Source organism: Zalophus californianus, chromosome 2 (assembly GCF_009762305.2).
Source record: "Zalophus californianus isolate mZalCal1 chromosome 2, mZalCal1.pri.v2, whole genome shotgun sequence".
NCBI classification, from domain to species: Eukaryota; Metazoa; Chordata; class Mammalia; order Carnivora; family Otariidae; genus Zalophus; species Zalophus californianus.
Genome location: NC_045596.1, coordinates 203258223 through 203269748, shown reverse-complemented (window position 1 = coordinate 203269748; position 11526 = coordinate 203258223). Strand labels below are relative to the sequence as shown.

Genomic DNA, 11526 nt, shown 5'->3' with positions numbered 1-11526 from the left:
AAGGTCCAAGGGCATCACAGCCCGGGCCCTGGATGGTGGCTCAGGGCACGTCCATCTGTCCTCCCAGGGCTGACCTTCCTTCTCCTTGGACCCGCTGTCATCCTGGATCCTCTCCCCCTCCTCCTCAAACAATTCTCAATGTTCCCAGGAACAGCGTGGCAGGAAGGGGGGTCTCAGGAGGGGCTTCCCGGATCCTGTGCCCCGGATGACACTGGGACAGTAGCTGCAGGGCATTCTGTCATGAGGACGGGGACCGTGGATCCCGTCCATCTCCTTGGGCATTAGTGTTGTTCCATTCCCTGCTCTCTCCAGGACCGCTGTGATGAACACTCCTGACAATACATCTGTGAAAACCAAGCCAGAGTTTCCGGGGGTGAGTCCGAGGCTGAGCATACCAGGTGATGGGTACACCTGTGGCCTGGGATGGGTGCTGCTCACTGTTCTCCCAGACAGGGGTGCCTGTCACCGTTCTCTCCAGGGGAACTGCATTGGACCTCCGCTTCCTCACGTTCTCCCCAGACCAGACACCTGCCGGTCTGAGGGTGACCAGCGCTGCCTCCATAGGGTTTCCTTTGCTGGAGTCCTTACCCGGGAGCTCCACATCTCTCACACATATTCCCTGCGTGCCTATCCTTCCGCCTTGGGCTTGCATGTGTTTGGTCTCCATCCCTGTGGAAACCAGTGACTTGGAGCATGGTTTGGACCAGAGTCAGGTGAAACCTTTCTCTGGCCTTGGGTTCTGAGCAGTGCTTTTGCCCTTTGTGGTGTGTCTTCCAGCTTTCTGCATTTCCATGGTTTCTGTGTGGGCCACAGGAGGAACCAGCCATTTCCTGTCTGGGGTCAGGCTGTGGTGTCCCAGCAGGAACAAGGGTCTGGGCCCAGAGATTGTGCCCATAATTCCTAAAGTGGCCTCTATGATTACATGTGATGTGTAATCCATCAGGGATTTCAATATCAAATAAGTGAAATTCTATGTCAAGTAAACACAGGAGAAAACGAGTCCCTTTTGAAAATAGGTGGGCAGACACAAAGGCCCTTACTGGGTGATTCCACATATGGAATCATCCAGAACAGGTAAAAGAACAGAGAGAGAAAGCAGCTTAGGGGTTGCCAGGGTCTGGGCTGGGGGATAAATGGGCAGGGGGGGCCTTCTGGTTCGGGGACTCCTTTGGGGAATGAGATATTCTGCAGCAATGTTCTGGGGTGTGGTGGCACAGCGTTGGGCATGTACTTAATGCTCATGACATGTTCAATTGAAAACAAGTAATTTTATTTAAAACAAATAATAAACAGTATACAGAACATGAAAAGATAAAATAACAGTTAATATGAACCAGAGAGAAAGAACATCGGGGGAGGGGATGAAACACTCTGGTGAGGCATCGGGGTCCGGCGAAGGAACTAAGGGGATGAAACACTCTGGCGAGGCGTCGGGGTCCAGCGATGGTACAAGGAGCTCTCCCTGCAGGGCTGTGGGCTCTGGATGTGGCTCTGGGAGCCCTGCAGGAGCAGGAGTAGGGGCAGGGGTTAGGATAGGGGCAGGGCTGGGTGTAAGAGCAGGGCCAGGGGCAAGGGCAGGGGCAGGGGCAGGGAGAGCGGCTCTGGCAGGGACAGGAACTGTGGCAGGGGCTGGGGCAGGAGAAGGTGCCATTTCTTCCTGGTCCACGCCAGGCTCTCCGTGGGCAGGTGCTTGGTTACCTGCCAGCTCCTGGTGTCCTCCTGAAGTTGCTGTAGGCACCACCCCTCCCCCCAGAGCTGCTGATGGAGTTGGAGCCAGCTCTAGCTCCTCAGAGGGTGGAGCAGCTATGAAAAGAGAAAAGCTCACCTCTGTGCCTACTCTCCATGGGCCTTTGCAGAGACAGAGCCCAGCCCAGGGCCTCCCAGAGAAGCCACAGCCGGGAAGGAACCCTCACAGGGACGTCTCCCCGACTGCAGTCCACCCTCTGTGTGCTCTGAGCCCAGTCTTGCTCCTGGCCCCAACCAGCCTCTGTGGGCTCCTCCCTGTGGGGCCAGGAGCGACCCATCCCCACACACCACAAACACCCAGCCCCAGCCTTCTCACCCTCAGCCTTGGCCTCCGTGGGCTCTGGCTCCTGGACCACTGTCCGGTGGACAACCACCTGGGACAGTGGTCTGGGTGGTGTAGGAGGTCTTCCCCTACAATCCCCAGCATCTGCTCCTGGGGACCCCTGTGGGATCACCCCCTCTGTCGAGGAGATGGAGGGCGTGTCCAGCAGCCTCCTCTCCATGTCTTCCATGGCCTTCTGCAAAGACAGGGACCGGTAGCCGGCCCCGAGGCATCACAGCCCTGCCCAGCCATCTGCACTGTCCTCCTGCCCAGTCCCCCTGCTGCTCCCAGATCAGACACACACCTGTGCATGCACAGCCCTGCACCCGGGATGCAGTGACCCATCCCTGCAGGGCTATCGGGATAAACTTTGGGCAGAAGGGGCAGCGCCCGCACACCCCATCCCACACAGCCAGCCTTGACCTTGAACATGACCTCCTGCTCGGGGTGCCCCACCCCGCATGACCCCTCTTTACACACACACTCACACACAGACACACACCCCCATCCACACACGTGCACTCACACACACACAGACACAGACACACAGACACACAGACACACACCCCCATCCACACACATGCATACACACATACACAGGGAGGGCACCTGGGGCTACACAGGTCATCAGAGTGAGTGGGGCTGCGTGGCTGGCTCTGGGCCTCCTGGTGTCACCTTTCTGTGCTTCCGACCAAATGGCCAGAGGCGGTGGGGAGTCCTGACACAAAATCCCCAGCGGGTGACAGCATCTGCAGGGCGCGCTTTCCTCCAACTGCAGCCTCTGGACCTCGGCAGGCAACATGTGGACATCTTGGTTTGAGGATCTCCAACAAAATGAGCTGGGCAGGGGGCTGTCTGTGGAATGTGGGTGCCTGGTTACCGGGGTTCCAAATTCTGTTGGGCTCTGTTGTCAGGGAATTGAGGTCACCACTGCCTGGGGTCCACTTTCCCAACTTCCTCCTCACACAAGAGCCCCCCGAGGGACCCCCTCCCCCACTGCTCAATGATGACTCTCCCCCCATGCCCCATCCACACAGTGACACCCACACAACCCACCCACAGCCCCCGGGAGGCCTGGGTGCAGCTGGTGTCTCCGCTGTGATGGCACAGAGCTGGGTTCAGAACTGGTTCCTGTGCGTCCCCAGAGCTGTAACCCTGGAAAGACCCCAGGCCTCTCAGGGCCTCCCCAGGCTCCCCATCTGCACATCGGGGTATTCTGGTTTCTACTTCTAGGGATGCCATCAGGGGTAGGACCTCTACACATGTTCCGTGCCTGCTATCACAGGAGGCTGGGGCATACTTGGCAATGCAAGGATGAGCCAGGGGCTAGGCTTGGCATGAAACACAGCTCAGAGGGACGTGAATCTGCTCCGGGGTCCAGGCAAAGCCACCCGCCTCCTTCCTGTGTCCGAGCCCCCGTGGGAAGGTAGGAATGAACTGATTCTGACCTTGTCCTCACAACACAGACTTCCAGGGGCTCCCATGAGGGTTAGGCACAGGTCCCAGGGCCTCGTCTGTGCCCGTGTGCTGGGCAGTCCCCACAGTGGCCCTGGGCACCCCTGAATCCTGGTCACACATCCCTGTGGAATCCCCTCCCCTCCAGGGTGGATGGCCTGTGTGACGGCGCTCTCAGGAATGGAATGGGACAAAATGCCGGGATGTCATTTCCAAGCTGGTGGAGGAAAGTCTATGACTTCTCCTGGTTCCCTCTGTCCTGTGTTCATTCTCTGTCTCCTTCTCTGTCTCTGAGTCTGTGTCTCTCCCAGGAGCAGGATCTGTGGGTTCCATGGGCAATGTGAGAAACCTCAGAAGCCTCCCTTGTCCCGTTTCCCTCTCCGGTCCTGGTGCTCCAGTCCTTCCTAAGGCCTCTTCTCCCTGACCGGAGCAGTGATTCTGGATCCTCTTCCAAATGGGGACCCTGAGGCTACAACAAGGAGGGCCCTGACCTTGGTCTCCAGACTGGTGGCCCTGTGCTCTGCCACCTTCTGCGTAGCCAGGTCCTCAGCCCCCCAAGCCCCGAGTCTGTCCTCTGCTGAGAAGGACCTCGAGGGGGTAGAAAACATTTTCCCAAGACTGGGATCACAGGGCATCGGGGATGGAGACCCAAGGCCAACAGGCTCTTCTACAAGCCCGTGGGACCCTTGGGACACTGCATCTCTGCAGACCAAGTGACAGCAGAGGAAGCTGAGGCCTTTTGTGCTATAGCCCTCTGGACTTGGGGGAGGGTATCTCTTCCTACTCCCAAGTTCGCAGGGTGGTGGTGGACACCAGAACCCAGACCCTGTCTTCTCCCAGTTCCCTGGCAACCCCCTGGGCCCCTTGGGGACCCCTGACCATCAGCCTGGCCTGTCTCCCCTCCCCATGCTATGGATCTGGGTCCTTGCCATGAGTCCTGATGCCCTGCCCCATGGCCCAGCTGTCTCCAACCTCTTTCTTCTTTCCCCCTTGTCCCCCACCTCGCTCCCAGGGTGTCCTCCCCTTCTGACCCCCAGCTGGGCAGTCAGAGTGGTGCGTGTGGGTGGGTTTGCAGGTGCGCATGCCTCTACATGCCTGGGGATGCCAAGGTCATGTCCCCACATGGGACATGGTGGGTAGCTCTCCCCGAGGATCTGAGGGGCTCTCACCCCCAAAGCGACCCTCATGGGAGGGTTGGGGCTGGCCCAGGACTGGAGAGCAGCCCTGCTCCTTGGGCTCTGCACCCCTCATTTGTCCTGGGCCAGTCCCTGCCTCTCTTGACCCAGGTTCCCAACTGTCCCTGAGGGTTGGACATGGAAACGCTTGAACGTGGCTGCTCCTCCAGGGGTAGGTGGGGGACAGGTGCACCAGGCACCCAGGCCTCCCCACCGAGAGGGCCAGCCAGGTGTGTCATGGCCAGGTGTGCAAAGGGGACCTGCACAGAGCACCTGTACGGTGAACCAGCCCTGTGGCGGATGTACACGAGACCCATGGCTCTGCACCTGACCGGTCCCCCACATTCCCTCACCACAGCCGACTGCTCTGTGGCCCCAAAGTCCACTGGGCCCTGCAATCACACCCACCCTGGGCGGCAGGCTTAGGGTGCAAGGCCAGGTGGGTAGGACTTCTCGGGACGCACAGGTCATTGAATATCCCCTCCCACCCAGCTGCCCTGGAATGCAGACTCCCTCTCAGGGTCCAGCTAAGTGCAGGGCTGGGCCAGAGGACCTGGCGGCATCAGTGGAGGCCGACTCAGGACAGGGAGAAGATCAGTCTGCCCCTTCCCCTTCTCTCCTCCTTCTGACTTGTCTTTCTGGCAGGAGCCGGGACAGAGGTCCAGCCTGTCCCTGGCTGCAGCCCCGGCTGGAGTCAGAGGGGCGGGAAGGAGGCCGGGGAGGAGGGGCCCACCAGGAGGATGCCCGAGTGTGAAGGGGGTCATTACTGTAATGAGGGACCCCATGGGCATTCAGGGATTTCAGCCCTTTTTAGACATGAGCAGTGGCCCCAGGACTCGGCCCCTGCCCCATCCTTCACTCTCCACAAGGCCCTGCATCCTCCCCAGCCCAGTCCTGGTCCACAGCCAGTCCTCCCTCCGGCCCCAGGGGCTCCGGGGGCTGTGAAATCATTACAGGCTGGAACTGAGCCGTCCCTATGGGGCCTGGTTCCGGGTCCTGCAGCCCCACAGTGAGGAGAGGTGAGGCCAGGCAGGTGCGGGGAGAGGGCAGAGTGGACTCTCCCTGGGGGCCATGGATCCCTGGTCAGTGCAGACCCTGTTGTGTGCTGGCCCCTAGGGCACCCAGATTCCAGCTCCTGGTCAGGCTCCGGGAGGGAGACCAGAGGGTGGCTCCTGCTAGCTCAGATGTGTCACTCTGTCCTGTAGCTACAGCCTGTCCCACCAGCTGAACTCCCCCTCCTAGTCGGCCAGCTCACCTTCAAGGTCAAGAACAGGCCGTCATGATGGTCAGGGGCCAGTGCGTGGCTGGTCAGGCAAGGGAAGGCTCACTTTCAACTCAGGGAGTCTCTGGCTGGTCTAGCAGGGGCTCCGGAGAGCTGGCTTTCCAGCCTCTCTGCTGACCAGCTCTGGGACTGGAGCCATTTACCTCCCCTCTCTGGGCTTTGCTCTCCTCCTCTGTGCAATGGGGTGATGCTGAATGATCCCTCCCATGGCAGGAACATGTGGAGTGCTGGTGATTGACGTAAGTTGGGCAGAGAGCCTGGATTGCAGAGTGCAGAGGGGGATGGTGAGCAGTGTGGGCAGTGAGCACTCCTTCCCCCAAAAGCAATTCAGCTATTCCATGCAGCCGCCAGGCCCCTGGCTGGGAGCCCAGGAGCAGTGGCCGACCACACTCCTGACACCAGGCCCCTGGGTGTGGCTCTTCCTCAGCACTGGGACACGGTGGGGACCCCGGGACATGGGGCCAGCTCCTCTCTCTGAGGGAAGGAGAACAAAGAAGACTTTCCTTGGGGTCCCGCAAGGCCACATAAGAGGGGAGGAGGCTTCCCCCAAACAGTACATTGAGCATTGGGGTTTGGTTATTTCACTCGCTGGGCTGACGAGATACACTTGTTCTCCATGACTCCTCCTCAGATGAAGAGCTCTTGCAGGTCCCGGGCATCCTGGACCTGGGGAGGGGAGAGGGGCCAGTCCCCTCCCTGGCTCCTGCAGGAGACCTGTCCTCCCAAAGACAGGATGGTTTCAGGTCGTGATCCTGGGCTAGGGTTGGAGACAGCCCCTCACTGCTCCTGACTCTGGGGCTGAGTGGGTCTTTTTCAGGCATAGCAACACCCACTGAAGCCTGGGGCTTCAGAAAGAACACACTCCTGGACCCAGTCCTGCCCCAGGATGGTGGCTGCCTTCCCCATCTCCGAAGGAAGAGGGATATCCTCTGCTTCTTTGGGCGTTGGTCCTCTGACCCACGAGCAAGCACTGAAAAGTTTCTAGTCCTCCTCTGGAAGTGCACCAGCCCTGAGTGGGCCAGTCACTGTCCACACACGAAGACGGACAACGTGCTAAGTAAGTGCAGGAGGTGATCCTGTTCAAATGGCCTGCGGGTCGGTGGGGCTTGCTGCTTCTGTGCCCTCCAGTGGGCCCCCTTTCCCTGGATGGAAATCCTCCTGGAGTCTCCTCTCTGCCCTTGGAGCTCCGTTCCTGCTGGTTTCAGGACCAAGGGACTCCAACTTAGCATTGTGCCCCATGTCCTCAGGGGGATGGTGGTAATGGTCCGTTATGATTGTCTGGGAGGGTCCTTCAAGTTCCTGCTCCCCTAGGCACAGATGCGGTAGCAAGAAGCCCCAGAGCCATCCCCCAATTTCAGCATTGTGCCCCATGTTCCCCAGGGATGGTGATAATGGTCCATTGGGATTGTCTGGGAGGGCCCTCCAGGTTCCTGCTCCCCCCAGGCACAGGTGTGGTGGCAAGAAGCCCCAGAGCAGTCCTCCAACTTCAGCATTGTGCCCCATGTCCTCAGGGATGGTGGTAATGGTCCATCAGGATCATCTGGGAGGGCCCTCCAGGTTCCCGCTTCCCCAGGCACAGGTGCAGTGGCAAGAAGCCCCAGAGTCATCCCCCAAATTCAGCATTGTGCCCCCGGGGATGCTGGTCATGGGCTGTCAAGATGGTACAGGAGGATCCTCCAGGTGGGGGCCTGGAGGCTGGAGTAAACCAGATCGCACTCAAGTTGCATGAGGAACAGATGAGTGGAGGTGTTCATTTGGAAGAGTAATTTCACTTTTCCAAAAATGTCAAAGTCATTGGTCTACTTTAGAATGAAGATAATTACTACTTAAAAAACAAGTGTGTGTTTCCCCTTCTCCCAGAAATTGAAGCAGATGTGCAGGCCATAGGTCAGAGGACCTACTTATCCCCACCTGACAGCACTTATCTGCTCTGGATCTAGGAGACTCAATGTTTTGGACATCAGCCTGTGACTCAGTGATGCAGCTTTTCACAGGATGTCAGTGATCAGAGAAAGCAGCCGGTCCATTTGGCACAGTGTCATCTTCATGTCAGGACTGGAGGTCAAATTTCTCATGAACCCCAAACTTCCGGGGATTTCCTCTTTTCTCTAGTTGACCCATGGTTAGGGTTAGAGTTAGGGTATGGGTTAGGGCATGGGTTAGGGTTAGGGTATGGGTTACGGTACGGGTTAGGGTTAGGGTATGGGTTAGGGTACGGGTTAGTGTACGGGTTAGGGTATGGGTTAGAGTTAGGGTACGGGTTAGGGTACGCATTAGGGTACAGGTTAGGGGTTAGGGTTAGGGTACGGGTTAGGGTTAGGGACCTCTACACATGTTCCGTGCCTGCTATCACAGGAGGCTGATGCATACTTGGCAATGCAAGGATGAGCCAGGGGCTGGGCTTGGCATGGAACACAGCTCAGAGGGGCTTGAATCTGCTCTGGGGTCCAGGCAAAGCCACCGCCCTCCTGCCTGTGTCCCAGCCCCCGTGGGAAACTAGTAATGAACTGATTCTGACCTTGTCCTCTCACAACACAGACTTCCAGGGGCTCCCATTAGGGTTAGGCTCAGGTCCCTGGGCCTCGTCTGTGCCCATGTGCTGGGCAGTCCCCACAGTGGCCCCTGGCACCCCTGAATCCTGGTCACACATCCCTGTGGAATCCCCTCCCCTCCAGGGTGGATGGCCTATGTGACGGTGCTCTCAGGAATAGAATGGCACAAAATGCCGGGATGTCATTTCCAAGCTGATGGAGTCTGTGACTTTTACTGGTTCCCTCTGTCCTGTGTTCATTCTCTGTCTCCTTCTCTGTCTCTGAGTCTGTGTCTCTCCCAGGAGCAGGATCTGTGGGTTCCATGGGCGATGTGAGAAACCTCAGAAGCCTCCCTTGTCCCCGTTTCCCTCTCCGGTCCTGGTGCTCCACTCTTTCCTAAGGCCTCCTCGCCCTGACCGGAGCAGTGATTCTGGATCCTCTTCCACATGGGGACCCTGAGGCTGCAACAAGGAGGGCCCTGACCTTGGTCTCCAGACTGGTGGCCCAGGGCTCTGCCACGTTCTGCGTAACCAGCTCCTCAGCCCCCCAAGCCCCGAGTCTGTCCTCTGCTTAGAAGGACCTCAAGGAGTTACAAAGCATATTCCCAGCATTGGGAGCACAGTGGGTCAGGGATGGAGATCCAAGGCCAACAGGCTCTTTCTACAAGCCTGTGGGACCCTTGGGACACTGCATCTCTGCAGCCCAAGTGACAGCAGAGTAAGCTGAGGTCTTTTGGGCTGTAGCCCTCCAGACTTGGGGGTGGGTATCTCTTCCTACTCCCAAGTGCCCAGGGTGGTGGTGGGCACCGGAACCCAGACCCTGTCTTCTCCCAGTTCCCTGGCAACCCCCTGGGCCCCTTGGGGACCCCTGACCATCAACCTGGCCTGTCTCTCCTCCCCATGCTCTGGATCTCGGTCCTTGCCAGGAGTCCTGATGCCCTGCCCCATGGCCCAGCTGTCTCCAACCTCTTTCTTCTTTCCCCCTTGTCCCCCACCTCGCTCCCGGGGTGTCCTCCCCTTCTGACCCCCAGCTGGGCAGTCAGAGTGGTGTGTGGGGGTGGGTTTGCAGGTGCACATGCCTCTACGTGCCTGGGGATGCCAAGGTCATGTCCCCACATGGGACGGGGTGGGTAGCTCTCCCCGAGATCTGAGGGGCTCTCACCCCCAAAGCGAACCTCATGGGAGGGTTGGGACTGGCCTAGGACTGGAGAGCAGCCCTGCTCCTTGGGCTCTGCACCCCTCATTTGTCTTGGGCCAGTCCCTGCCTCTCCTGACCCAGGTTCCCACCTCTCCTTGAGGGTTGGACATGGAAATGCTTGAACGTGGCCACTCCTCTAGGGGTAGATGGGGGACAGGTGCACCAGGCACCCAGGCCTCCCCACCGAGAGGACCAGCCAGGTATGTCATGGCCAGGTATGCAAAGGGGACCTGCACACAGCACCTGTACGGTGAACCAGCCCTGCAGCGGATGTACACGAGGCCCATGGCTCTGCACCTGACCGGTCCCACACATTCCCTCACCACAGCTGACTGCTCTGTGGCCCCAAAGTCCACTGGGCGCCGCAATCACACCCACCCTGGGCGGCAGGCTTAGGGTGAAAGACCAGGTGGATAGGACATCAAATGGCGTGTTTTCCTTCTGGGTGACAGGCTGAGGCTTCTGGTCTTGCTGGAGCCAGCCTTCGCGGACAGATCCCTCAGATGCCTCCGTAGGGTGACGGTTAGGATCTGGGGGCATGGCAGGCCTGACGTGCAAGCACTGTAGCCTGCTCAGTGGGGTTTGTCTAGAGGACGCGGGTCAGGGTGAGTGTCAGGATCATGGTTGGCCGCCAGAGGGCGCCAAATTTGTCCGTTGGCTGGGATGGGCATTCAGAGTTCTCGGGTTCTGAACGCTCTCCGGAGTTGCAAGTAGTGTGTTTGAATTCTTTTTGGCAAGCTGAGCCCTCTGGTGTTGCTTAGGTATTGCCATCCCTGGGGCTTTGAAGCCAGGCTTCTTGGGACAGAAGCTCAGAAGCTATCCTAGGGATAGGCTTATGGCCTAGGGTCATTTCAGGCCTGATCTGCCCACGCTGCGGCAAGTTTTGGGGGACAGGGGATCTGAGTTGGGGCGTGGGTGAGGGTGAGAGTCAGGTCAGGGTTTGCAGGCAGGGGGCCGTTGAAGGTGGCATTTCGCTGGGATGGGCACCCAGAGTTCTACTGGGAACACTTTGCCGCAGGTTCCCAATGGTGCAGTTTCCTTCTGGGAAACAGGGTGAATCCTCTGGTATTGCTAAGGTGCCCCCTAACCCTGTGGCTTTAGAGCCAGGCCTCTCGGGCCAGAGCCCTCAGAAGCCAGCGAGGAATAGGGTTAGGGACTAGGGGCACTGAAGACCTGATGTGTAAGCACTGTGACCTGCTTACCGGGGGTTTGTCTTGAGGGTGTGTGTCAGGTTGAGTGTCCGGCTCAGGGTTTGCTGCCAGGGGGTGAAGAAAGTGTAGTTTTGCTGGGATGAGCACTCAGAGTTCTCCTGCTCTGAATGCTTTCCGGAGTTGCCAGTAGTGCGGTTTCCTTCCGGGTGGCAGCCTGAGTCCCTTGATACTGCTCGGGTGTCCCGAATCCTTTGTGCTTTGGAGCCAGGCCCTGGAGACAGACCGCTCAGAAGACAACCTAGGGTGAGGCTTAGCACTGAGGGGCATGACAGGCCTGTTGTGCCAGGGCTGTGATGAGCTTCCCGGGGTCTGAATTGAGGCTGTGGGTCGGGGGGAGTGTCAGGCTCAGGGATTGCGGCGTGGGCACATTGAACTTGGGTTTCGTTGGAATGGAGGAGCACAGATCTCCTGTTCTGAATGCTTACTGGAGTTCCCAATGGCACGTTTTCTGTTTTAGTGGCAGGCTGAGTCCTCTGGTAATGGTCAGGTGTCCCAAATCCCTAGGGCTTTGGAGTCAAGCCCCTGGGGACAGACCCTCAGAGGCCTCTAGGGTGACGGTTAGGGCCTAGGGGCACGGCAGGGCTGACGTGTAAGCACTATAACCTGC

General features: G+C 58.6%; 1 long non-coding RNA gene across 1 annotated transcript; it reads right to left on the bottom strand.

The window, feature by feature from the left end:
* Nucleotides 1-1346: 1346 nt before the first annotated feature.
* LOC113936876 lies at nt 1347-2194 on the bottom strand. The gene is made up of 3 exons (XR_004819904.1): nt 2063-2194; nt 1699-1803; nt 1347-1500 (listed from the first exon to the last, which is right to left on the bottom strand). It is a non-coding gene; the product is annotated as an uncharacterized LOC113936876 (long non-coding RNA).
* Nucleotides 2195-11526: the final 9332 nt, after the last annotated feature.